The following is a 26,738-nucleotide window of genomic DNA, read 5'->3' on the forward strand; positions in this document are numbered from 1 at the left end:
GGAAGGTGGTAATGGCGGACTCTGTTATTGGATTTAAAAAAGGAATGGATACATTTCTGAATGAAAAAGCTATCCAAGGTTATAATACTTAAAATATCAACATGGTTAATCCGGGGGTAACATGAGTTATAGTAGCTAACTAGTCATAAAACATTATTCAGCAAGTATGTAGAATCATCACAACTTAAAACAGGTTGAACACGATGGGCAATTTGCCTCTATTCAACCTCAAAAACTATGTTACCATATGTTACTATATTACTATGTTACTGTAGTATACAGAACACCACAATGTAATGAGCAGTGATAGTGAGCACTGATGAGGATACTAGAACTGACACTGAGCAGCAAGATGCAGCACTGGACTATTAGTAATGTACTGTAGTATGCTGAGCACCACAATGCAGCACAAGACAATGAGCAGTGATACTGAGCACTGATGAGGATACTACTGAGAACTGACACTGAGCAGGAGAGACACACTACTAGTATTACTGAGCAGCAATAAGTAACCACTGATACTGAGCAATGATATTGAGATTTCCACTGAGAGAACATAGCCACGTCCTCTCCGCTCTCTCTTCAATGCACGAGTAAAAATGGCGGCAACGCGCAGCTCTTTATATGGAATCCGAATCTCGCGAGAATCCGACAGCGGGATGATGACATTTTCCCTTGTTCAGGTTTTCCGAGTCAGGCGGGAACAACCGAGCCTGCCTCGGACCAGTGTAAACCACGTGGAGTTCGTCGGGAATTCGGTTCTCGGAGAACCGAACCCGCTCCTCTATATATACTATATTACTATGTTACTGTAGTATACAGAACACCACAATGCAATGAGCAGTGATAGTGAGCACTGATGAGGATACTAGAACTGACACTGAGCAGCAAGATGCAGCACTGGACTATTAGTAATGTACTGTAGTATGCTGAGCACCACAATGCAGCACAAGACAATGAGCAGTGATACTGAGCACTGATGAGGATACTACTGAGAACTGACACTGAGCAGGAGAGACACACTACTAGTATTACTGAGCAGCAATAAGTAACCACTGATACTGAGCACTGATATTGAGATTTCCACTGAGAGAACATAGCCACGTCCTCTCCGCTCTCTCTTCAATGCACGTGTAAAAATGGCAGCAACGCGCAGCTCTTTATATGGAATCCGAATCTCACGAGAATCTGACAGCGGGATGATGACATTTTCCCTTGTTCAGGTTTTCCGAGTCAGGCGGGAACAACCGAGCCTGCCTCGGACCAGTGTAAACCACGTGGAGTTCGTGGGGAATTCGGTTCTCGGAGAACCGAACCCGCTCCTCTCTACCTTATACCCATCAATTTTTTTTATTTTCAATCTAAGCCCCTGCAGTTTTCTGTAAGCATCTGCTTCGCTATGATGATCAACAAGTCACAAGGGCAAACACTCAGGGCTTGAGGCGTAGATCTTAGGACCAGCTGCTACAAGCATGGCAGAGGTGTCACTATCACTGGTGACACCCAGAGAGGTGGCGAGGGAGATTGTAATGCAGTGCGCGCAGATAAACAGCGCAATGGTAAAAAGGAGGCATGGTTTCATAGGTAGGGGCGTGGCCTGGTGGCCTGAATCTACATTTTGTTGCTCCGGGTGTCCCGGGGGTTGGGGGCTGCACCCGGGGACTAGTGTGTGAGCGGTGCTGGCTCCTGCACAGTGACAGGGCATGGCCACCCAGCATGACGCCTCCCTTCTTGACCATGCTGTAATTGCAGTCGCACTGCAGTTCAGCGTGATCATAAAAAATGGTGTAGGCTCCTGCTGGTGCAGACTGTAGAGAAAAGCTGCTGTGACCACGCCCCCTGTGTCTCCTCCATTGCAGACCCCATTTTGAAGCCTTGCCCCCGGACTAAGAGAAAAGAATGCCCTTGCGCACTATCCTGACTTCTCCTCCCGTCTGCTTAATTTGTGCCTTCCAACGCACAATGCGAACAACAGGTGGTGCTGCAGGGCCCACACCCTTTTACTTGCCTTACAGAACAGCTCTGGAGCTGTTACAGTGCCCAGCTGCTGCAAGAAATCAGCTTGAATGCATCAGGGGATGGGGCATGGCCAACATGAGCCCCACACCAAAGGAGGGTGGGGGTGTTTAATGCGAACTAGGGGTCATCCAAGCACTGCAAAAGGCCGCCATGCCCTGCATGCCCCTTTTCTCTTTTCATATGCAGATGAGGGTTCCAGTCAACTTTGGCCTACTGCTTGGATAACATCACCGTATGCAAATCCGTCTGCTGCAGACCTTCCCCCAGGAGTGCTTGTACTAGTTGTTGCATATGGGCCCTCATTCCGAGTCGTTCGCTCTGTAAATTTCATCGCATCGCAGTGAAATTCTGCTTAGTACGCATGCGCAATATTCGCACTGCGACTGCGCCAAGTAATTTTACAATGAAGAAAGTATTTTTACTCACGGCTTTTTCTTCGCTCCGGCGATCGTAATGTGATTGACAGGAAATGGGTGTTACTGGGCGGAAACAGGCCGTTTTATGGGCGTGTGGGAAAAAACGCTACAGTTTCCGGAAAAAACGCAGGAGTGGCCGGAGAAACGGGGGAGTGTCTGGGCGAACTCTGGGAGTGTTTGTGACGTCAAACCAGGAACGACAAGCACTGAACTGATCGCAGATGCCGAGTAAGTCTGAAGCTACTCTGAAACTGCTAAGTAGTTTGTAATCGCAGTATTGCGAATACATCGGTCGCAATTTTAAGAAGCTAAGATTCACTCCCAGTAGGCGGCGGCTTAGCGTGTGTAACTCTGCTAAAATGGCCTTGCGAGCGATCAACTCGGAATGAGGGCCATGGTTTGATATTTGATGGTGCTTCAGTATTAGGCAGCCTTCCGCCCTCCCATGTTCATCTGAAAAGATGTGGTCTCCCTGCAGTTGTTGTCCCCAGATGAGAGTTCCCTTGTGCTGCCTCAGTTGAATCTCCTTTACTTGACAGAGATGTGCCTGAGCAGCGGCCCTCACCAGCCCTATCCCAAATCATACTTATTTTGCATAGGAGATACCATGGTCATGAAGATTGTTCTCCCAGGGTGAGGTTCATTCATTGCATTCTGGGTATGCTGACCCCTGTGATTTTCCCAAATGTGGGAAACTCGACTGCATTATTTGTGGTAGTGGGGGACTGTGTTTGTGCTTTCCTCTGGTCAGCTCGGGTAAAAGTCAGATTTCTTTGTCTCAGATCTTCCTCTAGCCTTGTTCTTCTTTCGAGAGTTCCCTTGTGCTGCTTCAGTTGGATCTCCTTCACTTCACAGGGGGGAACCCGAGCAGCGACCCTCCCCAGCTCTAGCCCAACTCCTACTTACCTGCCAGGTGAGATACTATGATCATGAAGGTGCTTCTCCCAGGGCAAGGCTCAACCATTGCACTCTGGGTGTGCTGCTCCTGCGATTTCCCCAAATGTGGGAAACTTGACTGCATAATTTGTGTTTCCCCTCGTCGGCACTCGTATAATTCAGATCTCTTTGTCTCAGGTCTCTCTCCAGCCTAGTTTGCTGTCTGTTTCCACTTCTCTTTTCTTGAGCCGCTCCCTTCTATGCCCTTGCGCACTATCCTGACTTCTCCCGTCTGCTTACTTCGTGCCTTCCAACGCACAATGCGAACTACAGGTAGTGCTGCAGGGCCCACACCCTTTTACTTGCCTTACAGAGTAGCTCTGGAGCAGTTACAGTGCCCAGCTGCTGCAAGAAATCAGCTTGAATGCTTCAGGGGCTGGGGCATAGCCAACATGAGCCCCACACCGAAGGAGGGAGGAGGTGTGTAATGCAAACTAGGGGTCATCCAAGCGCTGCAAAAGGCCGCCATGCCCTGCACGCCCCTTTTCTCTTTTCATATGCAGACGAGGGTTGAAGCCAACTTTGACCCACTGCTTGGATGACATCACCATATGCAAATCCATCTGCTGCAGGCCTTCCCCCAGGAATGCTTGCACTAGTTGTTGCATTTGGTTTGTTGTTTGGGGGTGCTTCAGTATTAGGCAGCCTTCTGCCCTCACATGTTCATCTGAAAATATGTGTTCTCCCTGCAGTTGTTGTCCCCAGATGAGAGTTCCCTTGTGCTGCCTCAGTTGAATCTCCTTTACTTGACAGAGATGTGCCTGAGCAGCGGCCCTCCCCAGCCCTATCCCAAATCATAATTATTTTGCATAGGCGATACCATGGTCATGAAGATTGTTCTCCCAGGGTGAGGTTCATTCATTGCATTCTGGGTATGCTGACCCCTGTGATTTCCCCAAATGTGGGAAACTCGACTGCATTATTTGTGGTAGTGGGGGACTGTGTTTGTGCTTTCCTCTGGCCAGCTCTGGAAAAAGTCAGATTTCTTTGTCTCAGATCTTCCTCTAGCCTTGTTCTTCTTTCGAGAGTTCCCTTGTGCTGCCTCAGTTGGATCTCTTTCACTTGACAGGGGGGTGCCCGAACAGCGACCCTCCCCAGCTCTAGCCCAACTCCTACTTACCTGCCAGGTGAGATACTATGATCATGAAGGTGCTTCTCCCAGGGCAAGGCTCACCCATTGCACTCTGGGTGTGCTGCCCCTGCGATTTCCCCAAATGTGGGAAACTTGACTGCATAATTTGTGTTTCCCTTGGTCGGCTCTCGTATAATTCAGATCTCTTTGTCTCAGGTCTCTCTACAGCCTAGTTTGCTGTCTGTTTCCACTTCTCTTTTCTTCAGCCGCTCCCTTCTATACCCTTGTGAACTATCCTGACTTCTCCTCCCGTCTGCTTACTTTGTGCCTTCCAATGCACAATGCAAACTACAGGTAGTGCTGCAGGGCCCACACCCTTTTACTTGCCTTACAGAGCAGCTCTGGAGCTGTTACAGTGCCCAGCTGCTGCAAGAAATCAGCTTGAATGCTTCAGGGGATGGGGCATGGCCAACATGAGCCCCACACCAAAGGAGGGTGGAGGTGTTTAATGCGAACTAGGGGTCATCCAAGCACCGCAAAAGGCCGCCATGCCCTGCACGCCCCTTTTCTCTTTTCATATGCAGATGAGGGTTGAAGCCAACTTTGACCCACTGCTTGGATGACATCACCGTATGCAAATCCGTCTTCTGCAGAACTTCCCCCAGGAATGCTTGCACTAGTTGTTGCATTTGGTTTGTTGTTTGGGGGTGCTTCAGTATTAGGCAGCCTTCTGCCCTCCCATGTTCATCTGAAAATATGTGTTCTCCCTGCAGTTGTTGTCCCCAGATGAGAGTTCCCTTGTGCTGCCTCAGTTAAATCTCCTTTACTTGACAGAGATGTGCCTGAGCAGCGGCCCTCCCCAGCCCTATTCCAAATCATACTTATTTTGCATAGGAGATACCATGGTCATGAAGATTTTTCTCCCAGGGTGAGGTTCATTCATTGCATTTTGGGTATGCTGACCCCTGTGATTTCCCCAAATGTGGGAAACTTGACTGCATTATTTGTGGTAGTGGGAGACTGTGTTTGTGCTTTCCTCTGGTCAGCTCTGGTAAAAGTCAGATTTCTTTGTCTCAGATCTTCCTCTAGCCTTGTTCTTCTTTCGAGAGTTCCCTGGTGCTGCCTCAGTTGGATCTCCTTCACTTCACAGGGGGGAACCCGAGCAGCGACCCTCCCCAGCTCTAGCCCAACTCCTACTTACCTGCCAGGTGAGATACTATGATCATGAAGGTGCTTCTCCCAGGGCAAGGCTCAACCATTGCACTCTGGGTGTGCTGCTCCTGCGATTTCCCCAAATGTGGGAAACTTGACTGCATAATTTGTGTTTCCCCTCGTCGGCACTCGTATAATTCAGATCTCTTTGTCTCAGGTCTCTCTCCAGCCTAGTTTGCTGTCTGTTTCCACTTCTCTTTTCTTGAGCTGCTCCCTTCTATGCCCTTGCGCACTATCCTGACTTCTCCCGTCTGCTTACTTCGTGCCTTCCAACGCACAATGCGAACTACAGGTAGTGCTGCAGGGCCCACACCCTTTTACTTGCCTTACAGAGTAGCTCTGGAGCAGTTACAGTGCCCAGCTGCTGCAAGAAATCAGCTTGAATGCTTCAGGGGCTGGGGCATAGCCAACATGAGCCCCACACCGAAGGAGGGAGGAGGTGTGTAATGCAAACTAGGGGTCATCCAAGCGCTGCAAAAGGCCGCCATGCCCTGCACGCCCCTTTTCTCTTTTCATATGCAGACGAGGGTTGAAGCCAACTTTGACCCACTGCTTGGATGACATCACCATATGCAAATCCATATGCTGCAGGCCTTCCCCCAGGAATGCTTGCACTAGTTGTTGCATTTGGTTTGTTGTTTGGGGGTGCTTCAGTATTAGGCAGCCTTCTGCCCTCACATGTTCATCTGAAAATATGTGTTCTCCCTGCAGTTGTTGTCCCCAGATGAGAGTTCCCTTGTGCTGCCTCAGTTGAATCTCCTTTACTTGACAGAGATGTGCCTGAGCAGCGGCCCTCCCCAGCCCTATCCCAAATCATACTTATTTTGCATAGGCGATACCATGGTCATGAAGATTGTTCTCCCAGGGTGAGGTTCATTCATTGCATTCTGGGTATGCTGACCCCTGTGATTTCCCCAAATGTGGGAAACTCGACTGCATTATTTGTGGTAGTGGGGGACTGTGTTTGTGCTTTCCTCTGGCCAGCTCTGGAAAAAGTCAGATTTCTTTGTCTCAGATCTTCCTCTAGCCTTGTTCTTCTTTCGAGAGTTCCCTTGTGCTGCCTCAGTTGGATCTCTTTCACTTGACAGGGGGGTGCCCGAACAGCGACCCTCCCCAGCTCTAGCCCAACTCCTACTTACCTGCCAGGTGAGATACTATGATCATGAAGGTGCTTCTCCCAGGGCAAGGCTCACCCATTGCACTCTGGGTGTGCTGCCCCTGCGATTTCCCCAAATGTGGGAAACTTGACTGCATAATTTGTGTTTCCCTTGGTCGGCTCTCGTATAATTCAGATCTCTTTGTCTCAGGTCTCTCTACAGCCTAGTTTGCTGTCTGTTTCCACTTCTCTTTTCTTCAGCCGCTCCCTTCTATACCCTTGTGCACTATCCTGACTTCTCCTCCCGTCTGCTTACTTTGTGCCTTCCAATGCACAATGCAAACTACAGGTAGTGCTGCAGGGCCCACACCCTTTTACTTGCCTTACAGAGCAGCTCTGGAGCTGTTACAGTGCTCAGCTGCTGCAAGAAATCAGCTTGAATGCTTCAGGGGATGGGGCATGGCCAACATGAGCCCCACACCAAAGGAGGGTGGAGGTGTTTAATGCGAACTAGGGGTCATCCAAGCACCGCAAAAGGCCGCCATGCCCTGCACGCCCCTTTTCTCTTTTCATATGCAGATGAGGGTTGAAGCCAACTTTGACCCACTGCTTGGATGACATCACCGTATGCAAATCCGTCTTCTGCAGAACTTCCCCCAGGAATGCTTGCACTAGTTGTTGCATTTGGTTTGTTGTTTGGGGGTGCTTCAGTATTAGGCAGCCTTCTGCCCTCCCATGTTCATCTGAAAATATGTGTTCTCCCTGCAGTTGTTGTCCCCAGATGAGAGTTCCCTTGTGCTGCCTCAGTTAAATCTCCTTTACTTGACAGAGATGTGCATGAGCAGCGGCCCTCCCCAGCCCTATTCCAAATCATACTTATTTTGCATAGGAGATACCATGGTCATGAAGATTTTTCTCCCAGGGTGAGGTTCATTCTTTGCATTTTGGGTATGCTGACCCCTGTGATTTCCCCAAATGTGGGAAACTCAACTGCATTATTTGTGGTAGTGGGGGACTGTGTTTGTGCTTTCCTCTGGTCAGCTCTGGTAAAAGTCAGATTTCTTTGTCTCAGATTTTCCTCTAGCCTTGTTCTTCTTTCGAGAGTTCCCTTGTGCTGCCTTAGTTGGATCTCCTTCACTTTACAGGGGGGTACCCGAGCAGCGACCCTCCCCAGCTCTAGCCCAACTCCTACTTACCTGCCAGGTGAGATACTATGATCATGAAGGTGCTTCTCCCAGGGCAAGGCTCACCCATTGCACTCTGGGTGTGCTGCTCCTGCGATTTCCCCAAATGTGGGAAACTTGACTGTATAATTTGTGTTTCCCCTGGTCGGCTCTCGTATAATTCAGATCTCTTTGTCTCAGGTCTCTCTCCAGCCTAGTTTGCTGTCTGTTTCCACTTCTCTTTTCTTGAGCCGCTCCCTTCTATGCCCTTGCGCACTATCCTGACTTCTCCTCCTGTCTGCTTACTTTGTGCCTTCCAACGCACAATGCGAACTACAGGTAGTGCTGCAGGGCCCACACCCTTTTACTTGCCTTACAGAGCAGCTCTGGAGCTGTTACAGTGCCCAGCTGCTGCAAGAAATCAGCTTGAATGCTTCAGGGGCTGGGGCATAGCCAACATGAGCCCCACACCAAAGGAGGGTGGAGGTGTTTAATGCAAACTAGGGGTCAGCCAAGCGCCGCAAAAGGCCACCATGCCCTGCACGCCCCTTTTCTCTTTTCATATGCAGACGAGGGTTGAAGCCAACTTTGACCCACTGCTTGGATGACATCACCATATGCAAATCCATCTGCGGCAGGCCTTCCCCCAGGAATGCTTGCACTAGTTGTTGCATTTGGTTTGTTGTTTGGGGGTGCTTCAGTATTAGGCAGTTTTCTGCCCTCCCATGTTCATCTGAAAATATATGTTCTCCCTGCAGTTGTTGTCCCAAGATGAGAGTTCCCTTGTGCTGCCTCAGTTGAATCTCCTTTACTTTACAGAGATGTGCATGAGCAGCGGCCCTCCCCAGCCCTATTCCAAATCATACTTATTTTGCATAGGAGATACCATGGTCATGAAGATTTTTCTCCCAGGGTGAGGTTCATTCATTGCATTTTGGGTATGCTGACCCCTGTGATTTCCCCAAATGTGGGAAACTTGACTGCATTATTTGTGGTAGTGGGAGACTGTGTTTGTGCTTTCCTCTGGTCAGCTCTGGTAAAAGTCAGATTTCTTTGTCTCAGATCTTCCTCTAGCCTTGTTCTTCTTTCGAGAGTTCCCTGGTGCTGCCTCAGTTGGATCTCCTTCACTTCACAGGGGGGAACCCGAGCAGCGACCCTCCCCAGCTCTAGCCCAACTCCTACTTACCTGCCAGGTGAGATACTATGATCATGAAGGTGCTTCTCCCAGGGCAAGGCTCAACCATTGCACTCTGGGTGTGCTGCTCCTGCGATTTCCCCAAATGTGGGAAACTTGACTGCATAATTTGTGTTTCCCCTCGTCGGCACTCGTATAATTCAGATCTCTTTGTCTCAGGTCTCTCTCCAGCCTAGTTTGCTGTCTGTTTCCACTTCTCTTTTCTTGAGCTGCTCCCTTCTATGCCCTTGCGCACTATCCTGACTTCTCCCGTCTGCTTACTTCGTGCCTTCCAACGCACAATGCGAACTACAGGTAGTGCTGCAGGGCCCACACCCTTTTACTTGCCTTACAGAGTAGCTCTGGAGCAGTTACAGTGCCCAGCTGCTGCAAGAAATCAGCTTGAATGCTTCAGGGGCTGGGGCATAGCCAACATGAGCCCCACACCGAAGGAGGGAGGAGGTGTGTAATGCAAACTAGGGGTCATCCAAGCGCTGCAAAAGGCCGCCATGCCCTGCACGCCCCTTTTCTCTTTTCATATGCAGACGAGGGTTGAAGCCAACTTTGACCCACTGCTTGGATGACATCACCATATGCAAATCCATATGCTGCAGGCCTTCCCCCAGGAATGCTTGCACTAGTTGTTGCATTTGGTTTGTTGTTTGGGGGTGCTTCAGTATTAGGCAGCCTTCTGCCCTCACATGTTCATCTGAAAATATGTGTTCTCCCTGCAGTTGTTGTCCCCAGATGAGAGTTCCCTTGTGCTGCCTCAGTTGAATCTCCTTTACTTGACAGAGATGTGCCTGAGCAGCGGCCCTCCCCAGCCCTATCCCAAATCATACTTATTTTGCATAGGCGATACCATGGTCATGAAGATTGTTCTCCCAGGGTGAGGTTCATTCATTGCATTCTGGGTATGCTGACCCCTGTGATTTCCCCAAATGTGGGAAACTCGACTGCATTATTTGTGGTAGTGGGGGACTGTGTTTGTGCTTTCCTCTGGCCAGCTCTGGAAAAAGTCAGATTTCTTTGTCTCAGATCTTCCTCTAGCCTTGTTCTTCTTCCGAGAGTTCCCTTGTGCTGCCTCAGTTGGATCTCTTTCACTTGACAGGGGGGTGCCCGAACAGCGACCCTCCCCAGCTCTAGCCCAACTCCTACTTACCTGCCAGGTGAGATACTATGATCATGAAGGTGCTTCTCCCAGGGCAAGGCTCACCCATTGCACTCTGGGTGTGCTGCCCCTGCGATTTCCCCAAATGTGGGAAACTTGACTGCATAATTTGTGTTTCCCTTGGTCGGCTCTCGTATAATTCAGATCTCTTTGTCTCAGGTCTCTCTACAAGTAGAAAAGTATATTTAACAAGTGGGCGCAAAGAACCTACATGTATCAGATCCTCGAAATATATAATGATTCCAAAGTAGGTCCGGCACAGTTCGTTAACTTCCTAGGCCAAACCAGTAATCAGTTAGACGATATTTCTGAAGTGTCGTAGTCAGTGTTCATAAACTCCCAATGCACCTCATAGATCGGTAAAGTATAGATCTTTATCTCAATATAAAGAAAAACAGATCATGGTGCAGGTCGTATTTCAGGGATAAAACACGTTTAATAGACACAGGACACTTACAATATTAAAAAAACATAAAAGCATGTAACCAATTAAATGGTACAATAAAGGATGTAGATCTCTGTTTTCCTCACGTTACCCTCCCAGAATGGAAATAGGGATGCCACTGGTGGTTCCGGATAGCACACCAGGTGGAACAGGCTTTCGGTCAGAAGTCAGGGTTACATCCACAGCAACAAACGTCACCAGCTTAACGCGTTTCGGATAATAATTATCCTTCTTCAGAAGCATGGTGGTCACTAAACATCCAGGCATATATATACTAGTACATAATGACATGATCTATTCCATGTGTGTTACATTTTCCCGCCACATAGCATTACTACTCGCGACCGGAAGTCACATTACCGGAACCGGAAGTATCCATGCGTTCCAGCAGTGACTTATGCATCCTACAGTTTAAAAAAACTATATACACGTAATGTAAACATAAATCATAAATAGCGATATACACAGTAGGCACAAATACTGGTACAGAATTTCATGATCTAGTCCATGTAAATCATGTTGTTTCGCCGTATCATAACACCGCTCGCAGCCGGAAATCACAATGCCGAAACCGGAAGTCTCCATGCGTTCCAGCATCTCTTCCGGAAGTGTGCTATGCGTTCCATATTGTAAACGGACGGTACGAAATAGCGGAAGTCCTCATAATAAAAGTCCATATCCAAGTCATATGTAAAAAAAGACATAATAACATATAAATAGAAAAAACATGCAAATACAAGATAAAAATATGCTAAAAATAGGGGAGAATAAAATGAGCTAAATAAACCATTTTAATTCAAAATCCCCATTTAAACCTCCCGGGGAAAGTGTTTTTAACATAAAAATCCACTTCATCTCTGCTTTAGCCAAAATACTTTCAATATCTTTATTTTTCCAGGTTGTAGTAATACCTTGTATGCCCCAAAATGCCTTAATGGCACTGGGATTGGAGTTATGCATTTTCTTGAAATGAGCCGACACTGTATGACTTTCAAGGCCTTTTTTGATATTATATGAGTGCTCTGCCAGTCTAGTTTTGAGGCTTCTCGTTGTTTTTCCTATATACACTAGGCCGCATTTGCACTCAAGACCATACACCACATTCTTGGTATTACAAGTCAAAAATTCTACCCAATCAGAGAATTTTTGACTTGTAATACCAAGAATGTGGTGTATGGTCTTGAGTGCAAATGCGGCCTAGTGTATATAGGAAAAACAACGAGAAGCCTCAAAACTAGACTGGCAGAGCACTCATATAATATCAAAAAAGGCCTTGAAAGTCATACAGTGTCGGCTCATTTCAAGAAAATGCATAACTCCAATCCCAGTGCCATTAAGGCATTTTGGGGCATACAAGGTATTACTACAACCTGGAAAAATAAAGATATTGAAAGTATTTTGGCTAAAGCAGAGATGAAGTGGATTTTTATGTTAAAAACACTTTCCCCGGGAGGTTTAAATGGGGATTTTGAATTAAAATGGTTTATTTAGCTCATTTTATTCTCCCCTATTTTTAGCATATTTTTATCTTGTATTTGCATGTTTTTTCTATTTATATGTTATTATGTCTTTTTTTACATATGACTTGGATATGGACTTTTATTATGAGGACTTCCGCTATTTCGTACCGTCCGTTTACAATATGGAACGCATAGCACACTTCCGGAAGAGATGCTGGAACGCATGGAGACTTCCGGTTTCGGCATTGTGATTTCCGGCTGCGAGCGGTGTTATGATACGGCGAAACAACATGATTTACATGGACTAGATCATGAAATTCTGTACCAGTATTTGTGCCTACTGTGTATATCGCTATTTATGATTTATGTTTACATTACGTGTATATAGTTTTTTTAAACTGTAGGATGCATAAGTCACTGCTGGAACGCATGGATACTTCCGGTTCCGGTAATGTGACTTCCGGTCGCGAGTAGTAATGCTATGTGGCGGGAAAATGTAACACACATGGAATAGATCATGTCATTATGTACTAGTATATATATGCCTGGATGTTTAGTGACCACCATGCTTCTGAAGAAGGATAATTATTATCCGAAACGCGTTAAGCTGGTGACGTTTGTTGCTGTGGATGTAACCCTGACTTCTGACCGAAAGCCTGTTCCACCTGGTGTGCTATCCGGAACCACCAGTGGCATCCCTATTTCCATTCTGGGAGGGTAACGTGAGGAAAACAGAGATCTACATCCTTTATTGTACCATTTAATTGGTTACATGCTTTTATGTTTTTTTAATATTGTAAGTGTCCTGTGTCTATTAAACGTGTTTTATCCCTGAAATACGACCTGCGCCATGATCTGTTTTTCTTTATATTGAGATAAAGATCTATACTTTACCGATCTATGAGGTGCATTGGGAGTTTATGAACACTGACTACGACACTTCAGAAATATCGTCTAACTGATTACTGGTTTGGCCTAGGAAGTTAACGAACTGTGCCGGACCTACTTTGGAATCATTATATATTTCGAGGATCTGATACATGTAGGTTCTTTGCGCCCACTTGTTAAATATACTTTTCTACTTGTATTGTTTCTGGAATTTAATGAGGATTCCTTCATTTATCAAGCAGGCTGCATTGAGAAGTAGCGCATTTTGTTCAATATATTCTGTTTTCATCAGGTCTCTCTACAGCCTAGTTTGCTGTCTGTTTCCACTTCTCTTTTCTTCAGCCGCTCCCTTCTATACCCTTGTGCACTATCCTGACTTCTCCTCCCGTCTGCTTACTTTGTGCCTTCCAATGCACAATGCAAACTACAGGTAGTGCTGCAGGGCCCACACCCTTTTACTTGCCTTACAGAGCAGCTCTGGAGCTGTTACAGTGCTCAGCTGCTGCAAGAAATCAGCTTGAATGCTTCAGGGGATGGGGCATGGCCAACATGAGCCCCACACCAAAGGAGGGTGGAGGTGTTTAATGCGAACTAGGGGTCATCCAAGCACCGCAAAAGGCCGCCATGCCCTGCACGCCCCTTTTCTCTTTTCATATGCAGATGAGGGTTGAAGCCAACTTTGACCCACTGCTTGGATGACATCACCGTATGCAAATCCGTCTTCTGCAGAACTTCCCCCAGGAATGCTTGCACTAGTTGTTGCATTTGGTTTGTTGTTTGGGGGTGCTTCAGTATTAGGCAGCCTTCTGCCCTCCCATGTTCATCTGAAAATATGTGTTCTCCCTGCAGTTGTTGTCCCCAGATGAGAGTTCCCTTGTGCTGCCTCAGTTAAATCTCCTTTACTTGACAGAGATGTGCATGAGCAGCGGCCCTCCCCAGCCCTATTCCAAATCATACTTATTTTGCATAGGAGATACCATGGTCATGAAGATTTTTCTCCCAGGGTGAGGTTCATTCTTTGCATTTTGGGTATGCTGACCCCTGTGATTTCCCCAAATGTGGGAAACTCAACTGCATTATTTGTGGTAGTGGGGGACTGTGTTTGTGCTTTCCTCTGGTCAGCTCTGGTAAAAGTCAGATTTCTTTGTCTCAGATTTTCCTCTAGCCTTGTTCTTCTTTCGAGAGTTCCCTTGTGCTGCCTTAGTTGGATCTCCTTCACTTTACAGGGGGGTACCCGAGCAGCGACCCTCCCCAGCTCTAGCCCAACTCCTACTTACCTGCCAGGTGAGATACTATGATCATGAAGGTGCTTCTCCCAGGGCAAGGCTCACCCATTGCACTCTGGGTGTGCTGCTCCTGCGATTTCCCCAAATGTGGGAAACTTGACTGTATAATTTGTGTTTACCCTGGTCGGCTCTCGTATAATTCAGATCTCTTTGTCTCAGGTCTCTCTCCAGCCTAGTTTGCTGTCTGTTTCCACTTCTCTTTTCTTGAGCCGCTCCCTTCTATGCCCTTGCACACTATCCTGACTTCTCCTCCTGTCTGCTTACTTTGTGCCTTCCAACGCACAATGCGAACTACAGGTAGTGCTGCAGGGCCCACACCCTTTTACTTGCCTTACAGAGCAGCTCTGGAGCTGTTACAGTGCCCAGCTGCTGCAAGAAATCAGCTTGAATGCTTCAGGGGCTGGGGCATAGCCAACATGAGCCCCACACCAAAGGAGGGTGGAGGTGTTTAATGCAAACTAGGGGTCAGCCAAGCGCCGCAAAAGGCCACCATGCCCTGCACGCCCCTTTTCTCTTTTCATATGCAGACGAGGGTTGAAGCCAACTTTGACCCACTGCTTGGATGACATCACCATATGCAAATCCATCTGCGGCAGGCCTTCCCCCAGGAATGCTTGCACTAGTTGTTGCATTTGGTTTGTTGTTTGGGGGTGCTTCAGTATTAGGCAGTTTTCTGCCCTCCCATGTTCATCTGAAAATATATGTTCTCCCTGCAGTTGTTGTCCCAAGATGAGAGTTCCCTTGTGCTGCCTCAGTTGAATCTCCTTTACTTGACAGAGATGTGCATGAGCAGCGGCCCTCCCCAGCCCTATTCCAAATCATACTTATTTTGCATAGGAGATACCATGGTCATGAAGATTTTTCTCCCAGGGTGAGGTTCATTCATTGCATTTTGGGTATGCTGACCCCTGTGATTTCCCCAAATGTGGGAAACTTGACTGCATTATTTGTGGTAGTGGGAGACTGTGTTTGTGCTTTCCTCTGGTCAGCTCTGGTAAAAGTCAGATTTCTTTGTCTCAGATCTTCCTCTAGCCTTGTTCTTCTTTCGAGAGTTCCCTGGTGCTGCCTCAGTTGGATCTCCTTCACTTCACAGGGGGGAACCCGAGCAGCGACCCTCCCCAGCTCTAGCCCAACTCCTACTTACCTGCCAGGTGAGATACTATGATCATGAAGGTGCTTCTCCCAGGGCAAGGCTCAACCATTGCACTCTGGGTGTGCTGCTCCTGCGATTTCCCCAAATGTGGGAAACTTGACTGCATAATTTGTGTTTCCCCTCGTCGGCTCTCGTATAATTCAGATCTCTTTGTCTCAGGTCTCTCTCCAGCCTAGTTTGCTGTCTGTTTCCACTTCTCTTTTCTTGAGCCGCTCCCTTCTATGCCCTTGCGCACTATCCTGACTTCTCCCGTCTGCTTACTTCGTGCCTTCCAACGCACAATGCAAACTACAGGTAGTGCTGCAGGGCCCACACCCTTTTACTTGCCTTACAGAGTAGCTCTGGAGCAGTTACAGTGCCCAGCTGCTGCAAGAAATCAGCTTGAATGCTTCAGGGGCTGGGGCATAGCCAACATGAGCCCCACACCGAAGGAGGGTGGAGGTGTGTAATGCGAACTAGGGGTCATCCAAGCGCTGCAAAAGGCCGCCATGCCCTGCACGCCCCTTTTCTCTTTTCATATGCAGACGAGGGTTGAAGCCAACTTTGACCCACTGCTTGGATGACATCACCATATGCAAATCCATCTGCTGCAGGCCTTCCCCCAGGAATGCTTGCACTAGTTGTTGCATTTGGTTTGTTGTTTGGGGGTGCTTCAGTATTAGGCAGCCTTCTGCCCTCACATGTTCATCTGAAAATATGTGTTCTCCCTGCAGTTGTTGTCCCCAGATGAGAGTTCCCTTGTGCTGCCTCAGTTGAATCTCCTTTACTTGACAGAGATGTGCCTGAGCAGCGGCCCTCCCCAGCCCTATCCCAAATTATACTTATTTTGCATAGGCGATACCATGGTCATGAAGATTGTTCTCCCAAGGTGAGGTTCATTCATTGCATTCTGGGTATGCTGACCCCTGTGATTTCCCCAAATGTGGGAAACTCGACTGCATTATTTGTGGTAGTGGGGGACTGTGTTTGTGCTTTCCTCTGGTCAGCTCTGGAAAAAGTCAGATTTCTTTGTCTCAGATCTTCCTCTAGCCTTGTTCTTCTTTCGAGAGTTCCCTTGTGCTGCCTCAGTTGGATCTCTTTCACTTGACAGGGGGGTGCCCGAACAGCGACCCTCCCCAGCTCTAGCCCAACTCCTACTTACCTGCCAGGTGAGATACTATGATCATGAAGGTGCTTCTCCCAGGGCAAGGCTCACCCATTGCACTCTGGGTGTGCTGCCCCTGCGATTTCCCCAAATGTGGGAAACTTGACTGCATAATTTGTGTTTCCCCTGGTCGGCTCTCGTATAATTCAGATCTCTTTGTCTCAGGTCTCTCTCCAGCCTAGTTTGCTGTCTGTTTCCACTTCTCTTTTCTTCAGCCGCTCCCTTCTATACCCTTGTGCACTATCCTGACTTCTCCTCCCGTCTGCTTACTTTGTGCCTTCCAATGCACAATGCAAACTACAGGTAGTGCTGCAGGGCCCACACCCTTTTACTTGCCTTACAGAGCAGCTCTGGAGCTGTTACAGTGCCCAGCTGCTGCAAGAAATCAGCTTGAATGCTTCAGGGGATGGGGCATGGCCAACATGAGCCCCACACCAAAGGAGGGTGGAGGTGTTTAATGCGAACTAGGGGTCATCCAAGCACCGCAAAAGGCCGCCATGCCCTGCACGCCCCTTTTCTCTTTTCATATGCAGATGAGGGTTGAAGCCAACTTTGACCCACTGCTTGGATGACATCACCGTATGCAAATCCGTCTTCTGCAGAACTTCCCCCAGTAATGCTTGCACTAGTTGTTGCATTTGGTTTGTTGTTTGGGGGTGCTTCAGTATTAGGCAGCCTTCTGCCCTCCCATGTTCATCTGAAAATATGTGTTCTCCCTGCAGTTGTTGTCCCCAGATGAGAGTTCCCTTGTGCTGCCTCAGTTAAATCTCCTTTACTTGACAGAGATGTGCATGAGCAGCGGCCCTCCCCATCCCTATTCCAAATCATACTTATTTTACATAGGAGATACCATGGTCATGAAGATTTTTCTCCCAGGGTGAGGTTCATTCATTGCATTTTGGGTATGCTGACCCCTGTGATTTCCCCAAATGTGGGAAATTCAACTGCATTATTTGTGGTCGTGGGGGACTGTGTTTGTGCTTTCCTCTGGTCAGCTCTGGTAAAAGTCAGATTTCTTTGTCTCAGATTTTCCTCTAGCCTTGTTCTTCTTTCGAGAGTTCCCTTGTGCTGCCTTAGTTGGATCTCCTTCACTTTACAGGGGGGTACCCGAGCAGCGACCCTCCCCAGCTCTAGCCCAACTCCTACTTACCTGCCAGGTGAGATACTATGATCATGAAGGTGCTTCTCCCAGGGCAAGGCTCACCCATTGCACTCTGGGTGTGCTGCTCCTGCGATTTCCCCAAATGTGGGAAACTTGACTGTATAATTTGTGTTTCCCCTGGTCGGCTCTCGTATAATTCAGATCTCTTTGTCTCAGGTCTCTCTCCAGCCTAGTTTGCTGTCTGTTTCCACTTCTCTTTTCTTGAGCCGCTCCCTTCTATGCCCTTGCGCACTATCCTGACTTCTCCTGTCTGCTTACTTCGTGCCTTCCAACGCACAATGCGAACTACAGGTAGTGCTGCAGGGCCCACACCCTTTTACTTGCCTTACAGAGTAGCTCTGGAGCAGTTACAGTGCCCAGCTGCTGCAAGAAATCAGCTTGAATGCTTCAGGGGCTGGGGCATAGCCAACATGAGCCCCACACCGAAGGAGGGTGGAGGTGTGTAATGCGAACTAGGGGTCATCCAAGCGCTGCAAAAGGCCGCCATGCCCTGCACGCCCCTTTTCTCTTTTCATATGCAGATGAGGGTTGAAGCCAACTTTGACCCACTGCTTGGATGACATCACCATATGCAAATCCATCTGCTGCAGGCCTTCCCCCAGGAATGCTTGCACTAGTTGTTGCATTTGGTTTGTTGTTTGGGGGTGCTTCAGTATTAGGCAGCCTTCTGCCCTCACATGTTCATCTGAAAATATGTGTTCTCCCTGCAGTTGTTGTCCCCAGATGAGAGTTCCCTTGTGCTGCCTCAGTTGAATCTCCTTTACTTGACAGAGATGTGCCTGAGCAGCGGCCCTCCCCAGCCCTATCCCAAATTATACTTATTTTGCATAGGCGATACCATGGTCATGAAGATTGTTCTCCCAAGGTGAGGTTCATTCATTGCATTCTGGGTATGCTGACCCCTGTGATTTCCCCAAATGTGGGAAACTCGACTGCATTATTTGTGGTAGTGGGGGACTGTGTTTGTGCTTTCCTCTGGTCAGCTCTGGAAAAAGTCAGATTTCTTTGTCTCAGATCTTCCTCTAGCCTTGTTCTTCTTTCGAGAGTTCCCTTGTGCTGCCTCAGTTGGATCTCTTTCACTTGACAGGGGGGTGCCCGAACAGCGACCCTCCCCAGCTCTAGCCCAACTCCTACTTACCTGCCAGGTGAGATACTATGATCATGAAGGTGCTTCTCCCAGGGCAAGGCTCACCCATTGCACTCTGGGTGTGCTGCCCCTGCGATTTCCCCAAATGTGGGAAACTTGACTGCATAATTTGTGTTTCCCCTGGTCGGCTCTCGTATAATTCAGATCTCTTTGTCTCAGGTCTCTCTCCAGCCTAGTTTGCTGTCTGTTTCCACTTCTCTTTTCTTCAGCCGCTCCCTTCTATACCCTTGTGCACTATCCTGACTTCTCCTCCCGTCTGCTTACTTTGTGCCTTCCAATGCACAATGCAAACTACAGGTAGTGCTGCAGGGCCCACACCCTTTTACTTGCCTTACAGAGCAGCTCTGGAGCTGTTACAGTGCCCAGCTGCTGCAAGATATCAGCTTGAATGCTTCAGGGGATGGGGCATGGCCAACATGAGCCCCACACCAAAGGAGGGTGGAGGTGTTTAATGCGAACTAGGGGTCATCCAAGCACCGCAAAAGGCCGCCATGCCCTGCACGCCCCTTTTCTCTTTTCATATGCAGATGAGGGTTGAAGCCAACTTTGACCCACTGCTTGGATGACATCACCGTATGCAAATCCGTCTTCTGCAGAACTTCCCCCAGGAATGCTTGCACTAGTTGTTGCATTTGGTTTGTTGTTTGGGGGTGCTTCAGTATTAGGCAGCCTTCTGCCCTCCCATGTTCATCTGAAAATATGTGTTCTCCCTGCAGTTGTTGTCCCCAGATGAGAGTTCCCTTGTGCTGCCTCAGTTAAATCTCCTTTACTTGACAGAGATGTGCATGAGCAGCGGCCCTCCCCATCCCTATTCCAAATCATACTTATTTTGCATAGGAGATACCATGGTCATGAAGATTTTTCTCCCAGGGTGAGGTTCATTCATTGCATTTTGGGTATGCTGACCCCTGTGATTTCCCCAAATGTGGGAAACTCAACTGCATTATTTGTGGTAGTGGGGGACTGTGTTTGTGCTTTCCTCTGGTCAGCTCTGGTAAAAGTCAGATTTCTTTGTCTCAGATTTTCCTCTAGCCTTGTTCTTCTTTCGAGAGTTCCCTTGTGCTGCCTTAGTTGGATTTCCTTCACTTTACAGGGGGGTACCCGAGCAGCGACCCTCCCCAGCTCTAGCCCAACTCCTACTTACCTGCCAGGTGAGATACTACGATCATGAAGGTGCTTCTCCCAGGGCAAGGCTCACCCTTGCTGCTCCTGCGATTTCCTGGGTGTGCTGCTCCTGCGATTTCCCCAAATGTGGGAAACTTGACTGTATAATTTGTGTTTCCCCTGGTCGGCTCTGGTATAATTCAGATCTCTTTGTCTCAGGTCTCTCTCCAGCCTAGTTTGCTGTCTGTTTCCACTTCTCTTTTCTTGAGCCGCTCCCTTCTATGCCCTTGCGCACTATCCTGACTTCTCCTCCTGTCTGCTTACTTTGTGCCTTCCAACGCACAATGCGATCTACAGGTAGTACTGCAGGGCCCAGACCCTTTTACTTGCCTTACAGAGCAGCTCTGGAGCTGTTACAGTGCCCAGCTGCTGCAAGAAATCAGCTTGAATGCTTCAGGGGCTGGGGCATAGCCAACATGAGCCCCACACCAAAGGAGGGTGGAGGTGTTTAATGCAAACTAGGGGTCAGCCAAGCGCCGCAAAAGGCCACCATGCCCTGCACGCCCCTTTTCTCTTTTCATATGCAGACGAGGGTTGAAGCCAACTTTGACCCACTGCTTGGATGACATCACCATATGCAAATCCATCTGCGGCAGGCCTTCCCCCAGGAATGCTTGCACTAGTTGTTGCATTTGGTTTGTTGTTTGGGGGTGCTTCAGTATTAGGCAGCCTTCTGCCCTCCCATGTTCATCTGAAAATATATGTTCTCCCTGCAGTTGTTGTCCCAAGATGAGAGTTCCCTTGTGCTGCCTCAGTTGAATCTCCATTACTTGACAGAGATGTGCATGAGCAGCGGCCCTCCCCAGCCCTATTCCAAATCATACTTATTTTGCATAGGAGATACCATGGTCATGAAGATTTTTCTCCCAGGGTGAGGTTCATTCATTGCATTTTGGGTATGCTGACCCCTGTGATTTCCCCAAATGTGGGAAACTTGACTGCATTATTTGTGGTAGTGGGAGACTGTGTTTGTGCTTTCCTCTGGTCAGCTCTGGTAAAAGTCAGATTTCTTTGTCTCAGATTTTCCTTTAGCCTTGTTCTTCTTTCGAGAGTTCCCTTGTGCTGCCTCAGTTGGATCTCCTTCACTTTACAGGGGGGTACCCGAGCAGCGACCCTCCCCAGCTCTAGCCCAACTCCTACTTACCTGCCAGGTGAGATACTATGATCATGAAGGTGCTTCTCCCAGGGCAAGGCTCACCCATTGTACTCTGGGTGTGCTGCTCCTGCGATTTCCCCAAATGTGGGAAACTTGACTGCATAATTTGTGTTTCCCCTGGTCGGCTCTCGTATAATTCAGATCTCTTTGTCTCAGGTCTCTCTCCAGCCTAGTTTGCTGTCTGTTTCCACTTCTCTTTTCTTCAGCCGCTCCCTTCTATACCCTTGTGCACTATCCTGACTTCTCCTCCCGTCTGCTTACTTTGTGCCTTCCAATGCACAATGCAAACTACAGGTAGTGCTGCAGGGCCCACACCCTTTTACTTGCCTTACAGAGCAGCTCTGGAGCTGTTACAGTGCCCAGCTGCTGCAAGAAATCAGCTTGAATGCTTCAGGGGCTGGGGCATAGCCAACATGAGCCCCACACCGAAGGAGGGTGGAGGTGTTTAATGCAAACTAGGGGTCAGACAAGCGCCGCAAAAGGCCACCATGCCCTGCACGCCCCTTTTCTGTTTTCATATGCAGACGAGGGTTGAAGCAAACTTTGACCCACTGCTTGGATGACATCACCATATGCAAATCCGTCTTCTGCAGAACTTACCCCAGGAATGCTTGCACTAGTTGTTGCATTTGGTTTGTTGTTTGGGGGTGCTTCAGTATTAGGCAGCCTTCTGCCCTCCCATGTTCATCTGATAATATGTGTTCTCCCTGCAGTTGTTGTCCCCAGATGAGAGTTCCCTTGTGCTGCCTCAGTTGAATCTCCTTAACTTGACAGAGATGTGCCTGAGCAGCGGCCCTCCCCAGCTCTATCCCAAATCATACTTATTTTGCATAGGAGATACCATGGTCATGAAGATTATTCTCCCAGGGTGAGGTTCATTCATTGCATTCTGGGTATGCTGACCCCTGTGATTTCCCCAAATGTGGGAAACTCGACTGCTTTATTTGTGGTAGTGGGGGACTGTGTTTGTGTTTTCCTCTGGTCAGCTCTGGTAAAAGTCAGATTTCTTTGTTTCAGATCTTCCTCTAGCCTTGTTCTTCTTTCGAGAGTTCCCTTGTGCTGCCTCAGTTGGATCTCCTTCACTTGACAGGGGGGTGCCCAAGCAGAGACCCTCCCCAGCTCTAGCCCAACTCCTACTTACCTGCCAGGTGAGATACTATGATCATGAAGGTGCTTCTCCCAGGGCAAGGCTCACCCATTGCACTCTGGGTGTGCTGCCCCTGCGATTTCCCCAAATGTGGGAAACTTGACTGCATAATTTGTGTTTCCCCTGGTAGGCTCTCGTATAATTCAGATCTCTTTGTCTCAGGTCTCTCTCCAACCTAGTTTGCTGTCTGTTTCCACTTCTCTTTTCTTCAGCCGCTCCCTTCTATACCCTTGTGCACTATCCTGACTTCTCCTCCCGTCTGCTTACTTTGTGCCTTCCAATGCACAATGCAAACTACAGGTAGTGCTGCAGGGCCCACACCCTTTTACTTGCCTTACAGAGCAGCTCTGGAGCTGTTACAGTGCCCAGCTGCTGCAAGAAATCAGCTTGAATGCTTCAGGGGCTGGGGCATAGCCAACATGAGCCCCACACCGAAGGAGGGTGGAGGTGTTTAATGCAAACTAGGGGTCGGTCAAGCGCCGCAAAAGGCCACCATGCCCTGCACGCCCCTTTTCTGTTTTCATATGCAGACGAGGGTTGAAGCCAACTTTGACCCACTGCTTGGATGACATCACCATATGCAAATCCATCTGCGGCAGGCCTTCCCCCAGGAATGCTTGCACTAGTTGTTGCATTTGGTTTGTTGTTTGGGGGTGCTTCAGTATTAGTCAGCCTTCTGCTCCACCCTCCTTTGGTGTGGGGCTCATGTTGGCCATGTCCCATCCCCTGAAGCATTCAAGCAGATTTCTTGCAGCAGCTGGGCACTGTAACAGCTCCAGAGCTGCTCTGTAAGGCAAGTAAAAGGGTGTGGGCCCGGCAGCACTACCTGTAGTTTGCATTGTGCATTGGAAGGCACAAAGTAAGCAGACGGGAGGAGAAGTCAGGATAGTGCACAAGGGTATAGAAGGGAGCGGCTGAAGAAAAGAGAAGTGGAAACAGACAGCAAACTAGGCTGGAGAGAGATCTGAGACAAAGAGATCTGAATTATACGAGAGCCGACCAGGGGAAACACAAATTATGCAGTCAAGTTTCCCACATTTGGGGAAATCGCAGGGGCAGCACACCCAGAGTGCAATGGGTGAGCCTTGCCCTGGGAGAAGCACCTTCATGATCATAGTATCTCACCTGCCAGGTAAGTAGGAGTTGGGCTAGAGCTGGGGAGGGTCGCTGCTCGGGCACCCCCCTGTTAAGTGAAGGAGATCCAACTGAGGCAGCACAAGGGAACTCTCAAAAGAAGAACAAGGCTAGAGGAAGATCTGAAACAAAGAAATCTGACTTTTACCAGAGCTGACCAGAAGAAAACACAAACACAGTCCCCCACTACCACAAATAAAGCAGTCGAGTTTCCCACATTTGGGGAAATCACAGGGGTCAGCATACCCAAAATGCAATGAATGAACCTCACCTCGACTGCTTTATTTGTGGTAGTGGGGGACTGTGTTTGTGTTTTCTTCTGGTCAGCTCTGGTAAAAGTCAGATTTCTTTGTTTCAGATCTTCCTCTAGCCTTGTTCTTCTTTTGAGAGTTCCCTTGTGCTGCCTCAGTTGGATCTCCTTCACTTAACAGGGGGGTGCCCGAGCAGCGACCCTCCCCAGCTCTAGCCCAACTCCTACTTACCTGCCAGGTGAGATACTATGATCATGAAGGTGCTTCTCCCAGGGCAAGGCTCACCCATTGCACTCTGGGTGTGCTGCCCCTGCGATTTCCCCAAATGTGGGAAACTTGACTGCATAATTTGTGTTTCCCCTGGTCGGCTCTCGTATAATTCAGATCTCTTTGTCTCAGATCTCTCTCCAGCCTAGTTTGCTGTCTGTTTCCACTTCTCTTTTCTTCAGCCGCTCCCTTCTATACCCTTGTGCACTATCCTGACTTCTCCTCCCGTCTGCTTACTTTGTGCCTTCCAATGCACAATGCAAACTACAGGTAGTGCTGCAGGGCCCACACCCTTTTACTTGCCTTACAGAGCAGCTCTTGAGCTGTTACAGTGCCCAGCTGCTGCAAGAAATCTGCTTGAAAGCTTCAGGGGATGGGGCATGGCCAACATGAGCCCCACACCAAAGCAGGGTGCAGCAGAAGGCTGCCTAATACTGAAGCACCCCCAAACAACAAACCAAATGCAACAACTAGTGCAAGCATTCCTGGGGGAAGGCCTGCCGCAGATGGATTTGCATATGGTGATGTCATCCAAGCAGTGGGTCAAAGTTGGCTTCGACCCTCGTCTGCATATGAAAACAGAAAAGGGGCGTGCAGGGCATGGTGGCCTTTTGCGGCGCTTGACTGACCCCTAGTTTGCATTAAACACCTCCACCCTCCTTCGGTGTGGGGCTGATGTTGGCTATGCCCCAGCCCCTGAAGCATTCAAGCTGATTTCTTGCAGGAGCTGGGCACTGTAACAGCTCCAGAGCTGCTCTGTAAGGCAAGTAAAAGGGTGTGGGCCCTGCAGCACTACCTGTAGTTTGCATTGTGCATTGGAAGGCACAAAGTAAGCAGACGGGAGGAGAAGTCAGGATAGTGCACAAGGGTATAGAAGGGAGCGGCTGAAGAAAAGAGAAGTGGAAACAGACAGCAAACTAGGCTGGAGAGAGACCTGAGACAAAGAGATCTGAATTATACGAGAGCCGACCAGGGGAAACACAAATTATGCAGTCAAGTTTCCCACATTTGGGGAAATCGCAGGAGCAGCACACCCAGAGTACAATGGGTGAGCCTTGCCCTGGGAGAAGCACCTTAATGATCATAGTATCTCACCTGGCAGGTAAGTAGGAGTTGGGCTAGAGCTGGGGAGGGTCGCTGCTCGGGTACCCCCCTGTAAAGTGAAGGAGATCCAACTAAGGCAGCACAAGGGAACTCTCGAAAGAAGAACAAGGCTAGAGGAAAATCTGAGTCAAAGAAATCTGACTTTTACTAGAGCTGACCAGAGGAAAGCACAAACACAGTCCCCCACTACCACAAATAATGCAGTTGAGTTTCCCACATTTGGGGAAATCACAGGGGTCAGCATACCCAAAATGCAATGAATGAACCTCACCCTGGGAGAAAAATCTTCATGACCATGGTATCTCCTATGCAAAATAAGTATGATTTGGAATAGGGCTGGGGAGGGCCGCTGCTCATGCACATCTCTGTCAAGTAAAGGAGATTCAACTGAGGCAGCACAAGGGAACTCTCATCAGGGGACAACAACTGCAGGGAGAACATATATTTTCAGATGAACATGGGAGGGCAGAAGGCTGCCTAATACTGAAGCACCCCCAAACAACAAACCAAATGCAACAACTAGTGCAAGCATTCCTGGGGGAAGGCCTGCCGCAGATGGATTTGCATATGGTGATGTCATCCAAGCAGTGGGTCAAAGTTGGCTTCAACCCTCGTCTGCATATGAAAAGAGAAAAGGGGCGTGCAGGGCATGGTGGCCTTTTGCGGCACTTGGCTGACCCCTAGTTTGCATTAAACACCTCCACCCTCCTTTGGTGTGGGGCTCATGTTGGCTATGCCCCAGCCCCTGAAGCATTCAAGCTGATTTCTTGCAGCAGCTGGGCACTGTAACAGCTCCAGAGCTGCTCTGTAAGGCAAGTAAAAGGGTGTGGGCCCTGCAGCACTACCTGTAGTTCGCATTGTGCGTTGGAAGGCACAAAGTAAGCAGACAGGAGGAGAAGTCAGGATAGTGCGCAAGGGCATAGAAGGGAGCGGCTCAAGAAAAGAGAAGTGGAAACAGACAGCAAACTAGGCTGGAGAGAGACCTGAGACAAAGAGATCTGAATTATACGAGAGCCGACCAGGGGAAACACAAATTATGCAGTCAAGTTTCCCACATTTGGGGAAATCGCAGGAGCAGCACACCCAGAGTGCAATGGGTGAGCCTTGCCCTGGGAGAAGCACCTTCATGATCATAGTATCTCACCTGGCAGGTAAGTAGGAGTTGGGCTAGAGCTGGGGAGGATCGCTGCTCGGGTACCCCCCTGTAAACTGAAGGAGATCCAACTGAGGCAGCACAAGGGAACTCTCGAAAGAAGAACAAGGCTAGAGGAAAATCTGAGACAAAGAAATCTGACTTTTACCAGAGCTGACCAGAGGAAAACACAAACACAGTCCCCCACTACCACAAATAAAGCAGTCGAGTTTCCCACATTTGGGGAAATCACAGGGGTCAGCATACCCAGAATGCAATGAATGAACCTCACCCTGGGAGAATAATCTTCATGACCATGGTATCTCCTATGCAAAATAAGTATGATTTGGGATAGAGCTGGGGAGGGCCGCTGCTCAGGCACATCTCTGTCAAGTTAAGGAGATTCAACTGAGGCAGCACAAGGGAACTCTCATCTGGG

The 26,738-nt window shown here is 48.6% G+C and overlaps 32 non-coding genes and 4 pseudogenes across 32 annotated transcripts; 31 read left to right on the forward strand and 5 right to left on the reverse strand.

Moving 5' to 3' along the window:
• Positions 1 to 3,017: 3,017 nt before the first annotated feature.
• LOC135015293 (U1 spliceosomal RNA) lies at positions 3,018 to 3,181 on the forward strand. The gene has a single exon (XR_010213615.1). It is a non-coding gene; the product is annotated as a U1 spliceosomal RNA (small nuclear RNA).
• Positions 3,182 to 3,333: 152 nt separating this feature from the next.
• LOC135015329 (U1 spliceosomal RNA) lies at positions 3,334 to 3,469 on the forward strand (annotated as a pseudogene).
• A 698-nt stretch (positions 3,470 to 4,167) lies between these two features.
• On the forward strand, positions 4,168 to 4,331 carry LOC135015071 (U1 spliceosomal RNA). The gene has a single exon (XR_010213421.1). It is a non-coding gene; the product is annotated as a U1 spliceosomal RNA (small nuclear RNA).
• Positions 4,332 to 4,483: 152 nt separating this feature from the next.
• LOC135015223 (U1 spliceosomal RNA) lies at positions 4,484 to 4,646 on the forward strand. Its single transcript, XR_010213568.1, has one exon. It is a non-coding gene; the product is annotated as a U1 spliceosomal RNA (small nuclear RNA).
• A 674-nt stretch (positions 4,647 to 5,320) lies between these two features.
• Positions 5,321 to 5,484, forward strand: LOC135015126 (U1 spliceosomal RNA). The gene has a single exon (XR_010213476.1). It is a non-coding gene; the product is annotated as a U1 spliceosomal RNA (small nuclear RNA).
• Positions 5,485 to 5,636: 152 nt separating this feature from the next.
• Positions 5,637 to 5,772, forward strand: LOC135015331 (U1 spliceosomal RNA; annotated as a pseudogene).
• A 698-nt stretch (positions 5,773 to 6,470) lies between these two features.
• On the forward strand, positions 6,471 to 6,634 carry LOC135015053 (U1 spliceosomal RNA). Its single transcript, XR_010213403.1, has one exon. It is a non-coding gene; the product is annotated as a U1 spliceosomal RNA (small nuclear RNA).
• A 152-nt stretch (positions 6,635 to 6,786) lies between these two features.
• LOC135015224 (U1 spliceosomal RNA) lies at positions 6,787 to 6,949 on the forward strand. Its single transcript, XR_010213569.1, has one exon. It is a non-coding gene; the product is annotated as a U1 spliceosomal RNA (small nuclear RNA).
• Positions 6,950 to 7,623: 674 nt separating this feature from the next.
• On the forward strand, positions 7,624 to 7,787 carry LOC135015021 (U1 spliceosomal RNA). The gene has a single exon (XR_010213371.1). It is a non-coding gene; the product is annotated as a U1 spliceosomal RNA (small nuclear RNA).
• Positions 7,788 to 7,939: 152 nt separating this feature from the next.
• LOC135015202 (U1 spliceosomal RNA) lies at positions 7,940 to 8,102 on the forward strand. Its single transcript, XR_010213549.1, has one exon. It is a non-coding gene; the product is annotated as a U1 spliceosomal RNA (small nuclear RNA).
• Positions 8,103 to 8,776: 674 nt separating this feature from the next.
• Positions 8,777 to 8,940, forward strand: LOC135015127 (U1 spliceosomal RNA). The gene has a single exon (XR_010213477.1). It is a non-coding gene; the product is annotated as a U1 spliceosomal RNA (small nuclear RNA).
• Positions 8,941 to 9,092: 152 nt separating this feature from the next.
• Positions 9,093 to 9,228, forward strand: LOC135015332 (U1 spliceosomal RNA; annotated as a pseudogene).
• A 698-nt stretch (positions 9,229 to 9,926) lies between these two features.
• LOC135015054 (U1 spliceosomal RNA) lies at positions 9,927 to 10,090 on the forward strand. Its single transcript, XR_010213404.1, has one exon. It is a non-coding gene; the product is annotated as a U1 spliceosomal RNA (small nuclear RNA).
• Positions 10,091 to 10,242: 152 nt separating this feature from the next.
• On the forward strand, positions 10,243 to 10,405 carry LOC135015226 (U1 spliceosomal RNA). The gene has a single exon (XR_010213571.1). It is a non-coding gene; the product is annotated as a U1 spliceosomal RNA (small nuclear RNA).
• Positions 10,406 to 14,005: 3,600 nt separating this feature from the next.
• LOC135015022 (U1 spliceosomal RNA) lies at positions 14,006 to 14,169 on the forward strand. Its single transcript, XR_010213372.1, has one exon. It is a non-coding gene; the product is annotated as a U1 spliceosomal RNA (small nuclear RNA).
• A 152-nt stretch (positions 14,170 to 14,321) lies between these two features.
• Positions 14,322 to 14,484, forward strand: LOC135015156 (U1 spliceosomal RNA). Its single transcript, XR_010213505.1, has one exon. It is a non-coding gene; the product is annotated as a U1 spliceosomal RNA (small nuclear RNA).
• A 674-nt stretch (positions 14,485 to 15,158) lies between these two features.
• Positions 15,159 to 15,322, forward strand: LOC135015128 (U1 spliceosomal RNA). The gene has a single exon (XR_010213478.1). It is a non-coding gene; the product is annotated as a U1 spliceosomal RNA (small nuclear RNA).
• Positions 15,323 to 15,474: 152 nt separating this feature from the next.
• On the forward strand, positions 15,475 to 15,610 carry LOC135015325 (U1 spliceosomal RNA; annotated as a pseudogene).
• A 698-nt stretch (positions 15,611 to 16,308) lies between these two features.
• Positions 16,309 to 16,472, forward strand: LOC135015093 (U1 spliceosomal RNA). Its single transcript, XR_010213443.1, has one exon. It is a non-coding gene; the product is annotated as a U1 spliceosomal RNA (small nuclear RNA).
• A 152-nt stretch (positions 16,473 to 16,624) lies between these two features.
• LOC135015179 (U1 spliceosomal RNA) lies at positions 16,625 to 16,787 on the forward strand. Its single transcript, XR_010213527.1, has one exon. It is a non-coding gene; the product is annotated as a U1 spliceosomal RNA (small nuclear RNA).
• A 674-nt stretch (positions 16,788 to 17,461) lies between these two features.
• Positions 17,462 to 17,625, forward strand: LOC135015103 (U1 spliceosomal RNA). Its single transcript, XR_010213452.1, has one exon. It is a non-coding gene; the product is annotated as a U1 spliceosomal RNA (small nuclear RNA).
• A 152-nt stretch (positions 17,626 to 17,777) lies between these two features.
• LOC135015203 (U1 spliceosomal RNA) lies at positions 17,778 to 17,940 on the forward strand. Its single transcript, XR_010213550.1, has one exon. It is a non-coding gene; the product is annotated as a U1 spliceosomal RNA (small nuclear RNA).
• A 671-nt stretch (positions 17,941 to 18,611) lies between these two features.
• On the forward strand, positions 18,612 to 18,775 carry LOC135015094 (U1 spliceosomal RNA). Its single transcript, XR_010213444.1, has one exon. It is a non-coding gene; the product is annotated as a U1 spliceosomal RNA (small nuclear RNA).
• Positions 18,776 to 18,927: 152 nt separating this feature from the next.
• LOC135015180 (U1 spliceosomal RNA) lies at positions 18,928 to 19,090 on the forward strand. Its single transcript, XR_010213528.1, has one exon. It is a non-coding gene; the product is annotated as a U1 spliceosomal RNA (small nuclear RNA).
• A 674-nt stretch (positions 19,091 to 19,764) lies between these two features.
• On the forward strand, positions 19,765 to 19,928 carry LOC135015469 (U1 spliceosomal RNA). The gene has a single exon (XR_010213724.1). It is a non-coding gene; the product is annotated as a U1 spliceosomal RNA (small nuclear RNA).
• Positions 19,929 to 20,080: 152 nt separating this feature from the next.
• On the forward strand, positions 20,081 to 20,243 carry LOC135015428 (U1 spliceosomal RNA). The gene has a single exon (XR_010213684.1). It is a non-coding gene; the product is annotated as a U1 spliceosomal RNA (small nuclear RNA).
• A 685-nt stretch (positions 20,244 to 20,928) lies between these two features.
• LOC135015129 (U1 spliceosomal RNA) lies at positions 20,929 to 21,092 on the forward strand. The gene has a single exon (XR_010213479.1). It is a non-coding gene; the product is annotated as a U1 spliceosomal RNA (small nuclear RNA).
• A 152-nt stretch (positions 21,093 to 21,244) lies between these two features.
• Positions 21,245 to 21,407, forward strand: LOC135015252 (U1 spliceosomal RNA). The gene has a single exon (XR_010213586.1). It is a non-coding gene; the product is annotated as a U1 spliceosomal RNA (small nuclear RNA).
• A 674-nt stretch (positions 21,408 to 22,081) lies between these two features.
• LOC135015086 (U1 spliceosomal RNA) lies at positions 22,082 to 22,245 on the forward strand. Its single transcript, XR_010213436.1, has one exon. It is a non-coding gene; the product is annotated as a U1 spliceosomal RNA (small nuclear RNA).
• Positions 22,246 to 22,397: 152 nt separating this feature from the next.
• On the forward strand, positions 22,398 to 22,560 carry LOC135015188 (U1 spliceosomal RNA). Its single transcript, XR_010213535.1, has one exon. It is a non-coding gene; the product is annotated as a U1 spliceosomal RNA (small nuclear RNA).
• Positions 22,561 to 23,388: 828 nt separating this feature from the next.
• On the reverse strand, positions 23,389 to 23,551 carry LOC135015139 (U1 spliceosomal RNA). The gene has a single exon (XR_010213488.1). It is a non-coding gene; the product is annotated as a U1 spliceosomal RNA (small nuclear RNA).
• A 468-nt stretch (positions 23,552 to 24,019) lies between these two features.
• LOC135015181 (U1 spliceosomal RNA) lies at positions 24,020 to 24,182 on the forward strand. Its single transcript, XR_010213529.1, has one exon. It is a non-coding gene; the product is annotated as a U1 spliceosomal RNA (small nuclear RNA).
• An 828-nt stretch (positions 24,183 to 25,010) lies between these two features.
• On the reverse strand, positions 25,011 to 25,173 carry LOC135015273 (U1 spliceosomal RNA). The gene has a single exon (XR_010213607.1). It is a non-coding gene; the product is annotated as a U1 spliceosomal RNA (small nuclear RNA).
• A 152-nt stretch (positions 25,174 to 25,325) lies between these two features.
• Positions 25,326 to 25,489, reverse strand: LOC135014926 (U1 spliceosomal RNA). The gene has a single exon (XR_010213274.1). It is a non-coding gene; the product is annotated as a U1 spliceosomal RNA (small nuclear RNA).
• A 674-nt stretch (positions 25,490 to 26,163) lies between these two features.
• Positions 26,164 to 26,326, reverse strand: LOC135015214 (U1 spliceosomal RNA). The gene has a single exon (XR_010213560.1). It is a non-coding gene; the product is annotated as a U1 spliceosomal RNA (small nuclear RNA).
• A 152-nt stretch (positions 26,327 to 26,478) lies between these two features.
• LOC135015087 (U1 spliceosomal RNA) lies at positions 26,479 to 26,642 on the reverse strand. The gene has a single exon (XR_010213437.1). It is a non-coding gene; the product is annotated as a U1 spliceosomal RNA (small nuclear RNA).
• Between the last annotated feature and the right edge of the window lie 96 nt (positions 26,643 to 26,738).

Source organism: Pseudophryne corroboree, unplaced genomic scaffold (genome assembly GCF_028390025.1).
Source record: "Pseudophryne corroboree isolate aPseCor3 unplaced genomic scaffold, aPseCor3.hap2 scaffold_294, whole genome shotgun sequence".
Classification (NCBI taxonomy): Eukaryota; Metazoa; Chordata; class Amphibia; order Anura; family Myobatrachidae; genus Pseudophryne; species Pseudophryne corroboree.